The sequence below is a fragment of the Rhea pennata genome, chromosome 3 (assembly GCF_028389875.1).
Source record: "Rhea pennata isolate bPtePen1 chromosome 3, bPtePen1.pri, whole genome shotgun sequence".
Classification (NCBI taxonomy): domain Eukaryota; kingdom Metazoa; phylum Chordata; class Aves; order Rheiformes; family Rheidae; genus Rhea; species Rhea pennata.
In genome coordinates, this window is record NC_084665.1 from 64921267 (window position 1) to 64936228 (window position 14962).

The following is a 14962-nucleotide window of genomic DNA, read 5'->3' on the forward strand; positions in this document are numbered from 1 at the left end:
TAAACTCTGAGCATATCTGAATATTCATAATTACTGTTTACACCTTGACAAACTGAAAATTGATTGCACCATGGCTGATGCTTAGTGCACAGGTCTGAGCAGGATGGCAGGAATTCATTTGATCTGAGTTTTCACAGCACAAAATGAAGTTCTCTCTTGTCAACCAGATCTCCTAGGCAATATAGTAATAGACTAAAAACATCGACAGCATCAATTATAAAATGTGTAAATACACATTCCTCTTTTTAGATATACTCTCATTTCTTGTAATTATACCCCATAGTTTATCCCCTTATAATCCCATATTATGATATAATGTAAATATATATAAATATAAATAAATATAAATTTGACAGAATATAAACATACATGCATACACATATATAAGGACAAGGAAAATTTTCCTCTTTGAAGTGCACACACACACACACACACACACACACGTACACACCTATATGTAATGATTCCATTTAGTTGATTGTGCTTTGGGGACAAGAATGAATCTCCCAAGGTCCCGTTCAGCTCTGTTTCTCTAAATTATTTTAATGGGATTTTTCTCCTTTTTGCTGTTCAGGAAGGAGGAGTTCTTGCTCACTAAATTAAACCAAGACCTCAGTGTGTTCAGAAGATTGTCACCAAGTACTTCAGAGATTGCTTTATGAAGGACTCATTTTCAAGACAGTACTTCTATAATATTCTATCATAGGATGATTATTATGATAATATTTATGGATAGTAACATTCAGGCTTTAATAACTCAATCATTAAGAGGTCTTTTAGTATCAGATAATTCTGTAAGAGGTATGATTCATCTAGAAGGGAGGAAAAGGCTCATAAAAGGGAAATCCCTTCTATTGCAATAGCAGTGCTTGAGGTCACGCTTGAGTTCAGCACTTCTGTCTTCCAGAAGCCCTTTCATTACTCCTTTTCCTGGCGGTGGCAAAGTGATGAGAAGGACTTGTTGGTATATAGGAAAAAGAGGGAGGAAAATCCCTTAAACTTCAATCGAACAGAAAACTGGTGCTTACTACAGAATCAAATAGTGATGGCAAAAAATACCCAGACTCATCTCTGTCAGCTCTAGCAAAAGCTGAACTGGTTTTGTGAATTTTCCATTATACTCATCTGAATAAAGTAAGAAAAACTTCAGATTTCCAAGGCAACTTCTCCTGGGTTATTGTGGCAAGGGACTCTACTCAAAGAAGGCATCATTATTCATGCTGCTGATCCAAGCCTCAGTCTTTTCTTCTTCTTTTCATCTTTTTAATGTCCATTTTACAAATGTCAGGAAGTAAACGGCTGGAATTGCAGTGGGGTCTGAAGAAGATGAAAGTTCAAATCTTGTCTTAGGCACCTTTGTTGAGATTTAGGTTAAACATTAAGAATAACATTCTCACATTAAGCCTAGTGAAACACTGCAATAAATGATTTATGGAGGAAAACACTGGACATTTTTAAGAATAGATTATCTTAGCCAGAAATGGCTTAATTATGGCTGGTCTTGTCTTGGAGTGTGGAGGTAATGGGCAAGATGAAATCTCAGTGTGTCTCTTCAGCACTGTTTTATGAAATTCTCTGAAATTCTATGTGAAAAGGTTGCATTTGCAAGAACAGTAATTTCCCCACTTCGTTTTTAGCTGTCATTCATTCCTGTGTTATCAGTATATAATGGATCAAGCCTGAAGGCCTTTGAGACCTGCAGAAACAGATAGCTCGAACATGTGCAAGACTCAGCATTACTGACCCTCTGCAATGTGTAGAGAGAATTCTAGTAAGTCCCCAACAAGAAATAAGCAGAAAACCAAAAATATTTCCACTCAGGAGAGCAAAGTGCTTTTTAGTGGATTTTGAAACAGGCTCAGATAGGGCTAAATTGAAGAAAGTAGGAACGGCTATAGCAGCCCAGATCAAAGGCCCATCTAGCTCACCACCCTGTTCCTCACAGTAGCTAATAGACAATGCCTAGGAAGTGGTGTAGGAACAAAGCAGGTTGTTCCTGATACTTTTCTAGCCCTCACTTTGCCATAGCTTTCCTGTGGGCCTTTGGGCTATGCTTTAGCATTGTAATGCCTCAATTTCTCGGTTTTACATTAAGTATATTTCTTTTCTTTAATTTTGACGGCAAACTCTTCAGGATAGAGCTTTTTCTTATTTTCTGTTTGCCATACCTTAACACCTAGATGCATGGGTATCATGCATATCTACAAAGCCTAGTGCCTGCTCCAAGCAAGTTACCATCTAAGTGTAGCAGACTTCTCTTAACTGTGAACTTTGAATGTCTTGAAGGACTTTGATTTAGCTTGAGGACTGTAAGCATAAAACACAGCATGGGTAATGCTCCGATGGAACAGGTTGTGCACAGAGGTGCTCCTCTTTTCAAAACAAGTTGAGCGGTAGTCGGGCATGCCTTAACTGCACAGAGCAAGCTACTATCTTCAGGTAATGTGCACCCAGGCATTTGGGCATTTACATTGCTATTTATGTTGGGGTAACTACCGTGTTGCCTAAATGAATAATTCATACTGCAGTAGATTTCTGAGAAGGCATGTGTGTTTCAGCAACAACTCAGCATCCAGAATGCTGCCATTAGCTAACAAATAACTAGGCAACTAAAGACAATGCCCCATCTAAAGTGAGACAAGAACTATTGTTGTGTTGCTTTCTTCTGTTCCCTTCTGATGAGACTATAAAAGTAGGTATTCTAACTTTAGGATTGCAGTAAGCCCTTAGAACAGAGCTACATCCTCTGGGAGGGAACATAAAAGATGGGGGGATGGAGCTAAGCTAATGTCTGTTCACCTAATTAAAGCCTTAACTCCTCTGTCCTCTGATCCCTGAACAGCTCCAATATGTAATGCAGTCAGTCGAGCTTCCTTGGATAAAACAGCCTGCAGTTCAGCAGACTTGCAGATCTTCCAGGTCTTTAGTATGTTTTACTACTTTAGCTCCTTTCCCAATGAAAACTAATCTCACTGGAAGTTTTAATATTGTCCCAAAATACATGCAGTTTGCATCATCTGAATGGTAAAAATTCAGCGCAACCTTTTCTCATTTCTTTGATTTTTTTCAATAATGCCTTTTCCTACATACTTTTGCATTTATTAAGCCAACCTTATGCTCTTTAAACTTCACTAAATCTATTTTAAATCATAGTTAATTTCCATGTGCTTGGTGAATACATGAATGAATGACTCGGTGTCATTCCTAATATGGAAGAACCATTGATGCCATTTTCTGTCAAGACAGAAATATTCCTTCTGCTCAATAGCTCTTAGCAATAGAATTAAGCAGGGACTTCTAGTTGAATAAAAAGTGATCACCTAAAGGTAATTTAGTCATTAATAGTGGGCAGAGCACTAAGCTTATCAATCTTATCTACAGCACATGGTGATGCACTGCAGTGAAAACAATGTTTCTGATAAGCTTCTCATGTTCATAATTGCCCTCCTCAATAACTCAGGCCACATTAAACTTCACCTGTAGTTTCTACATCAGCCTTGTAGCTTCTTGATGTACAGTGCTCCATCAGGGAAAATCAATTTTGATTTCATCAAAGAGGTTAAAGCTGTGTAAAGGGCCTCGTACTCCCAGAGCTTACTGTAAGTCTTGTTTTAGAATAACTATTGGCAGTCCAGGATTTAGTCTTGTTTGGCACAAGATCGGCAAAATGGTTTCACTAGGATTTTGCCTCAAAAGTGTTAATTATTGAGTAGGCTTCAGTATCTTATTTTTTAAGAGGTTAACTACATTTTGGGTACAGTCAAAGCTCACAGCCGTTTTCAATAACAATGAGGAAGTGAATTCATTCTTGGACTTTCAAAAGCAGAGGAAAGGCATTTCCTTTGCGTAGTGCAAATTCTGTGCATGGGGGAATAACACAAGAGTATTGTATGAGTGGCCAGAAAATCAATCTAGCTTTCCAAGTGGAGAGAAACTGAATTTATTGTATTTTAGCACTGCCAGAATTTCCCTAAGAAAAATTCCTCCAAAGAAGGATGTTTGCTTTTGCACGGGAATTTACCACTGTTTACTAAATTAAACAACAAGACTCCACAGATTGTTAGTTTGTAGGAAACATTTAATCAGCTCCCTCCAGGAAAATGTGAATTTTGCTTTATAAACATGGATTTAGTTAAGATCCAACTCTGATCCTATGTTTTAACTGAAAAAAATGTATTATTTCCCATGGACTTTTTTCTGATTCATACTGATTTCAGGGAGAAGGGATTCACCATTTTTGCAATGACAGCACTTATTGGTAACACTGATGTAACCATCTATTCCGATCTTCACAGAGAGAGTTTTGTAAGATTTTTGCTATCTACATACAGGGAATGTGTTTTCATGTCACATGCCCCCACCTCTGTAATTTCTGTAGCTGCAAAACACAGCCCACAAGCTGCCTAGTGTAGATTACTGTTAACTGAAGCAGATGGAGAGGAGTTAAAGTAGTCTCAGGTAGATCTGGGAAAAACAGAGAGAAGCAATATATCTAGGATCTACTATACAAATATATCCATCTCTGCTCTACATAGAGTGCTCTAAATAACTGTATTTCCATTCTCATGGTCTTAAAGTATTAAAATTGAGGGTTGTCTGACTTGTACCAACTGCACCAAGCAAGTGCATCACTCTACCTGTTAACTTTCTTTTTGTGGGGGGCAAGAGTTTCTTTCTGTAACAGTGACACTTTCCAGACTGTGGGATAAGGAGCTGCTGAAGGGCTGAAGATTTGTCATTTTTCTTATGCACCTGTAATTGTTTACTATATGAAAGTAAGTACATTGCATGCTTTCTGATTGGATTGGTGAGTTAGCCATCCTTCTTGGAGGAGACATATCTTTGTTTTGGTAGACTGGATTTACAGAAAGCTGCTTTTTCTGTTAAAAAAAAAAAACCCAGATCTTTCAAATGCAAGAGATGCTGAAATGCTACCCAACTCCTCATGACTGAGATCAAAATATGTTTACATTTTAAGTCCTCTCTATACAGAAGAATAGATGTCATGTGTAAGAACACCAAGTATGATGCTTTTGCATGATAGCTGAAGGTGGATTGTAGGAAACACCCCATTGTGGACAAGATGAAGGCTGAAAGTTCAACGCCAAAAATACAGGTACACTATTTATACCTTTATCCCCGCTTGGTCATGTCTGGCAGCAATCAAAATACCTGGAAAGAGCAGTGCTCAGCTAGTCCTGATATCTGCAGACTCCTTGTTCTACTGTTATGCCATTTTCCCCCTTTTATGGTTATACACATTGCCCAAACTCACTCATTTTAAAAATAGATAAAAGGGAAACACTAAGCGTAAGGCTAATTCTCAAATAACTTGTCACAAAATTTTATGAAAACGCATGAGGCAGAAGCACAAGGAGCTTGCAGTCATTAAATATTCCATGGAATTTGTTACAGCAGGAAAAGTCACTGGCTTCACTGGCTTCACATGTTCAGTGTGGCCAATTATAGCTGCCTACATAGATTTCCCCTTACAGTTTCAATTGGTTTATGGCATCCTGTCATTTTCTGGCCTAAATAAAGTCATTTAGGTGTACACTGAGGAGCAGCTTTGATAGTCTCCTGAAAACATGGCTGCATTTCAGAGGTGGTTCCTGCTTAGAAGAAGAAAAGAGAGAGAATGAATATGAAAGAGATTGCCTTGTGTCACATCATCTGCTGAGAAACACAGACAGGCATATGCAATTTGAGTGCCAAAGGGTATGGAGAGTCCAGGCAGAGGGAAAATAAAGTACTAGGCATTATGTATGTCAACAAAAACAGGGCTCTTGGCAACATACATATCTGTGGAACAGTAGCGAAAGGAGTGACAAGAAAGGGAGGCAGACAGGGAACAGTAGCTATATGCAAAACTCTGAGAAACTGGTATGCAACTTGCTGCATACAGTGACTCTACATCATTATCAAGGTAGGTAGACTGCAGAACTAGATGTCTGTGCTTGCGGATTGCTCTTCTATTGCCAAAGCAATACAAAGACTGTTTGTTCCAGTAAGCATACACACCTGTGTGCACAGAAGATAAAGAATGGGATGGAGAAGATGAAAGCTTGAGATGATAGAGGCAGCTGAAAATAAACAATAGGGAAAAAGACTCTGGAGTAGGAGCATGTGGGGCAGGTGATGTTCACAGATTCCCTGTGGGTTCATTCTTGTTGACATTTGCAAATAGCCTTTCAGCTCGTCTTCATGAGTCCTCTGAATCTTTATGTCTTTCTGTTCTTGCGGGGGGGGGGGGGGGGGGGAGGGGGTATACTCTGGCCCACATACAGCTATCTGTGATCTGTACTCATGAAAACACCTGCCCACGCTGTTCAAATCTGTCTGCATTACACTCCCTGAGCTTTTGTTTCGGGGGTTAGCTCGTTTGTCCTCACAGTGCCCTTACTCATTCATCCCTCTACCTGAGCAGAAAAGCATCCCTTTGTGAGTATCATGCAGATCTAACGGCACTGTGATCAGTTATAACCATGATTCAGAATTCACATCCTGAGAGGGGCATAAGCTGTTTCACTTCAGTGTGATAGAAAATTAAATGGAGTGATAAGCATCAGGTATTTTATGTCATGCTTTGAGATCATCAGTTTTAGGGACAGTATCTTAGTGTCTGTGTGGCTTGACATGGTCACTGTTGTCTAGATTGTGCAAATATCATCAGCCTGAATAATTTGTTCTTGTAAAATTCCTCCATAAGGAACAGCAGTCTTTAGTAGTTTGTAGTCATAATCCAGGGCCTTACTCTTCACAAACATATTGTCCCAGGAGTCACTGAACTCCTGTGACTGTATTCTCTTCTGGGTGCAGGTACAGTACACCAACAGTAGCAGTATGGATCTGTCTGGTCTATCTCTGTTCTCTTTGTATGATAAACTGAATCCCTAGAAATGCAGGGAGGAAGTAATCTCTACACCCTCTGCTTCCGCGGTAGGTTCTTCTGGAGACTGCATGAATAAGATCTATCTGTTCTGCTCCCTTGGTTATTTGGATGGATATCATAATCAGACATTAATCACTCTAGGATCATTGCCTGGGTTGTATAGAGAATGATTTCTTTATGCATAGGACAGGTGGCACTAGAACAGATACTATTCACACTAGGCATGAGTAGAACGAACTGGTACTTTGAAGTTCAAAATGGGAGTCTGTAAACTCTGGAAAAACTTCCTGGAATCAAAGTTATCCCACACAGAATGGGTAATCCCCCTCATAAAGCCCTGCATGATTCTACTGAAGCTCTGCAATACTTTACCTAGTTCCACTGAACTGTGCATAAAAAAAAAAAAAAAAAAAAAAAAAAAAAAAAAACAGTGCTGTTATAGTCCATAGCTAATTTAAGAGCTGAATTCCTCATCAAAGGTAAAATCCCCTAAGTGAACATTCACTGTTGCAACAGCATTTTTGCAGATTTGAGGCATCTACCCATCCTTACCCAACCTTAGTTCAATACTCAGAGTATCTGCTTGACTTCACTATTATTACTTGGACACAGCTGATACACTGTCTTTCAGGAACAATATCTGAGTATGTGTTCAGTCTAATGTCTTAGTAACAGGATTAAGCAAAACTAGTTTACTAAGCTTGCTCAGCACCACCAGTGTTAAAATGCTGTTACCCATTTTTTGTGTTTGTCAAATTGTATATTTTTTTGGTGAAATGGCTCACGTTGGCCTCCACTACATGGTGAATTTGGGAATGGAGGAAGAGATGAAAAGCCTGAGTTAAAAAATTTCGTTCTTTTCTAAGGTTGAGGCTAGGAAAAAAATACATTGTTTTGTGCATGTAAAAAAAATCCAGCAACTTTTTCTTAAGCGTGTCTGATGAGTTATTCTTTGGAGCAGAAACTTGACATGACAAGAGCAAGACTTACATGTTAAGACTGTGCTATTTGCAGCTCAAGGAAATACCAGTCCAAACCTCTTGCTAGTCAATTGCTATTTATACATGTGGGTAGAGACTCTTTTAAGGTCAAACCATAAGTCATCCTGTGCGAGTGACCTTGTGTAAATTCCCCGCAGCTCCTTGCAGTGACAGCAGCTCCAGGGACACAAACTGGGAGTGGGCTCAGCTTTCCCTGAGCATAAACTGTGGCTTGTGCAGTGCAGAAACCCCTGCACAGGACTGCTTTGCCTCCCTCCATCCTGGCTGGAGCTACATCTCCAGACCATGTGCCACAGAGCTCACCTCGTGGCTTGGATTGGCCTTAGTGCTTTCTGTGAACAATGTATTTGCCTGCCACCCAAGAAAAGTCCTCTGGTCGACCTGAAACCATCAGGAGTCAGATCAAATTCTTGCACCTGAAATATACTTCCAGGTGAACACAAGAGGAGGTGGCAATTCTCCAAGATGCTTAATTGCCCAAGGGAGGTAACATGTACAGAATGTGGCTGACACTATCTGCTTTCTGCCTCTAACACAGAAAGTGACATGAGGTCAGAGGCAGACTAGATTTCCTTTACCCCCTTCCTCAAGTAGCTCAGTCTCTGAGCTCTGGTGAGGCAAAACAAAGTATGCAGGAAGAATCTTTCAGTCAGTCTTGCTCAAACTTTGGCACTTAAATAAATCATTATTTATTTCCTGGATGGGAGATAGAGCATTGAGGAGTTAGTTTTGATGATACACTAACAACAAGGAATTTTACTGAGACTGGTCCAATTAATAGGTAAATGGAGAGTGGGGTAGTGTCAACAGGCAAGGTTGGGAGCACCTTACCCTGGACTATAGCGTCTGCTGCTGTTATCTGTGGGAGGTGAGCATGGGTTCTCTCATATTCCAAAAAAGTTAACCACAAGCTGCTTAGTTAAAAGGTAGGAAGCTGTAACATTGCTTCCATGTTCTTTACTTTGTTCCTAGTGCTTCATTTTAATGTTACAAATGCTGGAAATGGAGATAAAAGGTTTTCTAATGAGTAAAAGAACATTTTGTTCAGCCCAGCTGGTAAACGCAATTTTTCAGGTTAAGGAGACGGACAGGAAAGTCCACATTTTGCTCCAGATCAGATCACTTCATTTATAACTTTTCCAGTTCTTTCACCAAACCATACCAGCTTTACCCAAAGTTCCAGTATATTGCCATCCTGTGAGTGTGTCATGTCCACAGCGTGATGGAGCATACTCTATCCCCTCGCAGATCCATGTGTCACCCATACAGAGTAATGCAGAGATTTGCTGCAGCCCGGAGATGTTGGGCAAAGCTGGACCTCCTTCAATTAAATACCTCCCAATAGTCCACATCAAGGTGGAAGGCAATGTAAACGAGATAAGAGAGTTTGTCTCTCCAATGTTTTTAGCTGCCTTCCTCTTGCCTAGCAAGCATGGTAGGAGAGGGTAGTATCTGTGACTTGGGAAGACCCTGATGTTATTTGTGTGGCAGTTGAGACTTGGTGGTAATCCTTGACATGCAAGGCTGAAGAAAACTGAATTTCTAAGCTTAGGAAAGTGAACTTGAGGACTCAGCACAGTTTCTGTGGGAGAAGGGAAACCAGGCGCTGAGAAGCTGCAGAAGGGAAGAGATTCAGTAAACTGATTGACTTGTTAATGGCACTAGAATAGAAGCAAGATTGGACTGGGGAAATCAGTGAGGGCAGAGGAATCAGTGCTTTCTAAGAGCTAAAATGTGGGATAAGAACAGGAAATGACTGTAAAAAAAATCAAGCTAAGGAAGGAAAAGAGTGAGACAGTGATAGGAGGACCCCAGAGAAAAGTCTAAGACAAGGAGTCAGAAAGCAGAGAACAGGGAAGGTGAAGGCTATCAGCAAAAGGGCCAATACTATGAGTTTAGGAGAGGTTAAGACTGAGCCGGGAGGGCCAGAAGAGAAGACTGGAACTTGGTAAAACAAGGAGATTGAAACTAACTGAAGAAGCTTGAGGAATTGAGACTGGAATTTGAAGAGAACAAAATTGGAGCAATAAGGAAGAAGTAGATGGACCCTGAATAAGGAGGAGTGAGGAAGGAAAAGGAGAAAATGTGAGGGAGTGGGCAGAAAACTGTGCGCCCCGCTGCACACTTTCTTCTGGAGTTATGTCATCTCCATATCAGAGATTATCCATGATGCCAGTTGGCAGATGACATGTCTAATAAAGGCTAACGGTCTGTCCCAAGGGACAGAGATCTGCTTGATGGATGCAGTCCTGTAAATGAACCACTGGAGACAGGTGGCAACTTAAAATATGATGTGGCATGATGGAATTTGTCTTTCTTTTGTGTGTCCCACACATCTCATCACCCCCCTAAGATTCAAGAACATTATTTAAGTCACAAGTCTAATATGTCAGAAAGCTTGTCTTCATCAGAGTACAAGCTATGTGCATAAAGGCATGATTATAATACATTTGTCTTGAGGGGATTCAAGGTTGTTAGCTAAAGCAAAGAGGACACTTCCTACATGTTCAGGGCTTGGTCTTACTCGCTGTATCATATTGAAGGAAGGGATTGCAATGAAAGAAATATAGCCATGTGGTAAAGGTGGTTGCATGCTTGCTTGGGAAACTGTACTTCACCCTCTTCTTTGCCACAAAATTTCTGTGTGGTGCTAGGCAAATTTTTGAAACCTACCTTGTCAGAGGTGGTGACTGACTGGGTACTCCTTATATTATGCGTGTGTGGGTGGAGATTTAGGGTCTGACACGAAGGAGTGCTGACTTCTCACAGCTGTAGTGGAAGTAATGCATGTTGTGTTTTAAAGATAGAAAGTACCAAATAAACTGAGACATCAGGTCCTATGGAGTACACAGAAGTAGTGGAAACTTTTGACCTTACTCACTTTGCGCTTCAGTTCCCTATCTGTGAAATAGGTGTTGTACTACCCCTCATGTTGCAGGACTTATGAACAAAGAGAAGCTAACATACAAAGATACTCAGATGTTTTAGCAATGAGGCCAGAGCAAGAATCTGTGAGTAGTTTTATTTTCAGAGTAGCATTTGAGTAGTAGGTAAAGTGTGAGGCTATTCATTGAGCAAAGAGGAGGACACGAAAGATCAAATAGCTGCACACTGAATGACTTGCTTGCAGTCTGTGCATGCAAAGAGGTAGTAGTGGGGTGGAAAAAGATATTATGAGATCATGAATTGAAAGGACTGTCTCTTAAGGCATAGTGCAACTAAATTAGAGCTGCAAAGGTGACTTGAATTCTGGAATTTCCTAGCTTGAGTGTTTAATTAATATGTTTGGATTTGTAGTCCATTTAGTAGCAAGATTTTAAAAGAATGGGCAAGTATCACTTTATGAACTGTCTTATCAGGATTTGAAATGAGCATTGAAGAGTTGGGAATAAACCACAGATCCCTCCATCTTGCTCTTTCACTAAAGATCAAACAGGACACACATTTTTGTTCCAGTCACATTGGATTAGAAATATCATATAAACACAAGTCTGCAGTTTACCTTGGAGTCCAGTGGCTGTCTTGTTATTTGGCATAATTAGGGGAGTACTGATCTGTAAATACAGAGCATAGTAGAGAAGAAATCCAAGCCTGACATTGAGGGAAATCTTAATGAATCTTGATTTTACAGAAATCTTTGGGGTTTGAATGACTCTAGTTTAATGGAATCAAAAGAACTTACAGTACCAATATAACAGTGCAAGTCAGGGATGGAGATTTAGTCTCTAGCTTTGGAATTAAAGAAAGTTTCCTAGAACTGGCATTTACCTGTGTTTTAATGAGCAAAGGGGTACTCCTTTCCATTGTAGTGAGAGTGTGTGGAATCCCCTCTAACAACTGATAATGAAACTGCAACTGATATATTTAAAATCACACATTTGGTGGTTTGTTTTCTAAAAATTTCTGTGAGTCACAGGAGTCTGTGAGGCCAGTTGGGAGCAAAGGCAGAAAAAGAAGTCTTTCACAAATGTAGGTCGCTAATGATCGAAAAGTCAGTGGAGTAAAAATAAAACTGCTAGACCAAATGTAGGTCCTTAATCCAGTCACTACTTTGGGTACAGAAACATTTGACTTCTGAGGGAAGAAAAACTCACAACTCTGACTCACAAGTCCCCTATCAAATAAATGAATTATGTATCTTTCTCTACTATGAAAATAAGATTGGAGTGTGATTTATATAGTGTGTATTTCTTTATTACAGTCTGTAAATTCAAAGCGATGATTTTGACATCATGTGGAACATTTATCAGCAGCATTTTAAAACTCAGCATATATATGTTTCCTGGTGTCTGTTTTCACTAGAGATTTCTCCTGTTCTCAGATATGAGAGTTCTCTTTAATATATTATAGACACAGAAGAAAGGAAGATCTTGTCCTTCTTTTCTTAACTTCATGTGATGTTTATTAAAGTGACTTCAAACTGAGACTGGAGCTTTCTTTAATTAGACTGTAGAAGTAGCAAGTAAAGAGATAATACAAAAGTATCTTCATCCTTTTTAACACAAATTCAAGAAAGTAGATTCATTAAACTTGGTAACTGTGGTGATTCTTACCTTCTCTTTGGCTGCAGTTCCAACTATAGCTGAAGTTGTGGGCCTGGGATCAACTGTGATCAACTACTGGAAAATGTTAACAGTATCTGTGAGCAGAAAATGCTGCAGCTCTTGACATACCATTTTGCTTCACCACAGTCACAGGATGTATCTCATTCAGACAACTGATTTTCTGCTGTATTTGCTGGTGTGGCATTTAAGATTTGTTATCTTGCTGTGAATCAAGGCTGGGACCCATGGCATGGAAGAGGCTGCAGGTGCTTAGGGAAGAGCAGCTGCTAAGCTGAGCAAGAAAGTGAGAAGCCTGGGGATGTCAAGATCTTGAAGAGAGCATAGAAACAGTAATACAGTTCAAGGAGGTCATTACCTTTAAGTTCTAAAATTCATCTTGAGTTATTAAGGACTCTGTTAATTAGGTTTTATTGCACCATATTGCTAGGGAGCATTTAGTTTATTTACTTGAACTTGCAGAAGGTGGTCTTCATGGTATTCCTGTTCTCTTGCAGGAGGATTTTTTGGAGAAGGGTAGTTCAGCAGCAGGACTGTTTAGTATAGTTCTTTATGGTGTTGTCTCTAGTCCAGTATATTTGAACGTCTAGACTGTTATCTTGAAGAACATCTGTTCATCATAATGGCCTGCTAGAAACAGCCACACAAACTTCTGCCCTAAACACTGTATTTTTAAAGACTGGTGAAAAAATGAAGAGACAGTTCAGTGTATGCAGAGATCTTACTTGACCTGTTGATATAGCTGGAAGTATTAGACAAAACTCTGGGTGCACAAATCCTTCCCCTGATTTGAAATAGAAAATTCACATTTCAGAAAACGAAGAGGCACATTTGTGGGTTGGAGAAAACATCTTTCAGTGGGAGATTTAAAGGGTATAATCTGTTTAGTTTTCAAAAATGAGGGCTGAAAAAAGATTAACTTGTTTTTTGATAGGCATTTTCTGAAGGAGACAGTGCTGGATGCTGCTTACAGTAGAAAAAGGCAAAACAAAACTCAGGGGCTGGGAGGTAAACCTAGACAAGTTCAAATGAGAGGTTAGAAACTAATCACTAAATAATGGTGATTTACTGAAACAAATACAAAGGGGATCCAGGATCTCTTGATGTATTCAAATCAAAATAGGACACCTTTCTGAATGATAAGTATCAGCCAAATGCAATAGAATACAACTGATGGAGTTCAATGCATGGGTGACTAGATGAAGTGTAACACTCTGGAATATATAGATGATCTAATTTTCCCTGTCAGCCTATGACTTTTTGAATTGCAGGTGCTAACTTTTGATGGATACATAAACCTCTGCTACCAGATTAACTGTTCACCAATCCAACAATAAGCAACCTTTGTGTAAGAAGGGCTGGAAGAGATTTTCAGAAGTATATTTGCTTCATTTGGAAGTCATGTCCCACCTTCAAAAGTGACTTATGTCTCATCTGTACTGAAAAGTCTATAGCTTATCTGTAACATGAGCTAGCAATGTGTCCTTGTGGCAAAGAAGCCCAACAGCATCTTGGGGTACATTAGGTGGAGCGTTGCCAGTATGTCTAGGGAGGTGATCCTCCCCTTCGACTCAGCACTGGTGAGGCCACACCTGGAGTGCTGGATCCAGTTCTGGACTCACCAGTACAAGAAAGATACGGGCCTAATGGAGCAGGTCCAGCAAAGGGCCACAAAAATAATTAAGGTCTGGAGCATCTCTCATACAAGGAGAGCCTGGAGAAAAGAAGGCTGAGAGGGGATCTTATATAAATATCTGATCTGGTAGTGAAATAAAGAAGTAAAGTAAAGAAGTTGGAGCCAGACCCTTCTTAGTGGCACCCAGCAACAAGATAAGAGGCAATGGGCACAAACTGAAATGCAGACAACTCCATTTAAATGTAAGAAAAGCTTTTTACTGTGAGGTTGATTGAACACTGGCATAGGTTGCCTGGAGAAGCTGAGGGGGTCTCCATCTTTGGAGATACATCCTTGGAGAACCCAATTGGACACAGCCCTGAGCAACTTGTTATAGGTGACCCTGCTCTAAGCAAAGGGGTTGGAGTAGACAATCTCAAGAGGTCCCATCCCACATTAGCGACTCTATGATTCTGTGAACATGATAAAGAGGCAAATTCAGCCAATATATTACAGCCTGACAAGTTTCTCTATCTGTACTAACTTTGGTTTATGACGATCACTCACAGATACCGCTCTCCATACAAGTTCTGCTGGATTTGGGTACTGGCAAATAAATATATTATACCAAAATGGTATTGCTATTTGTTGAGTGGAGTGTGTGTATTAGTACATAAATAAATACAAAGAAATTTATAAATAAATATTTTATATAAAATATTGTTTCATATCAACATAACTTGTACCAGTTCAGCAGCTGATAAAATAAAGCATTTGCTACATCTACACCGAAACTGTTACCAGCATAGCTATGTAGGCAGAAAATCACTTCTCTTATCAGCACGTTTATACTGATTAAAAAAAAAAAAAAAAAAAAGTAAACTGAAGTCCT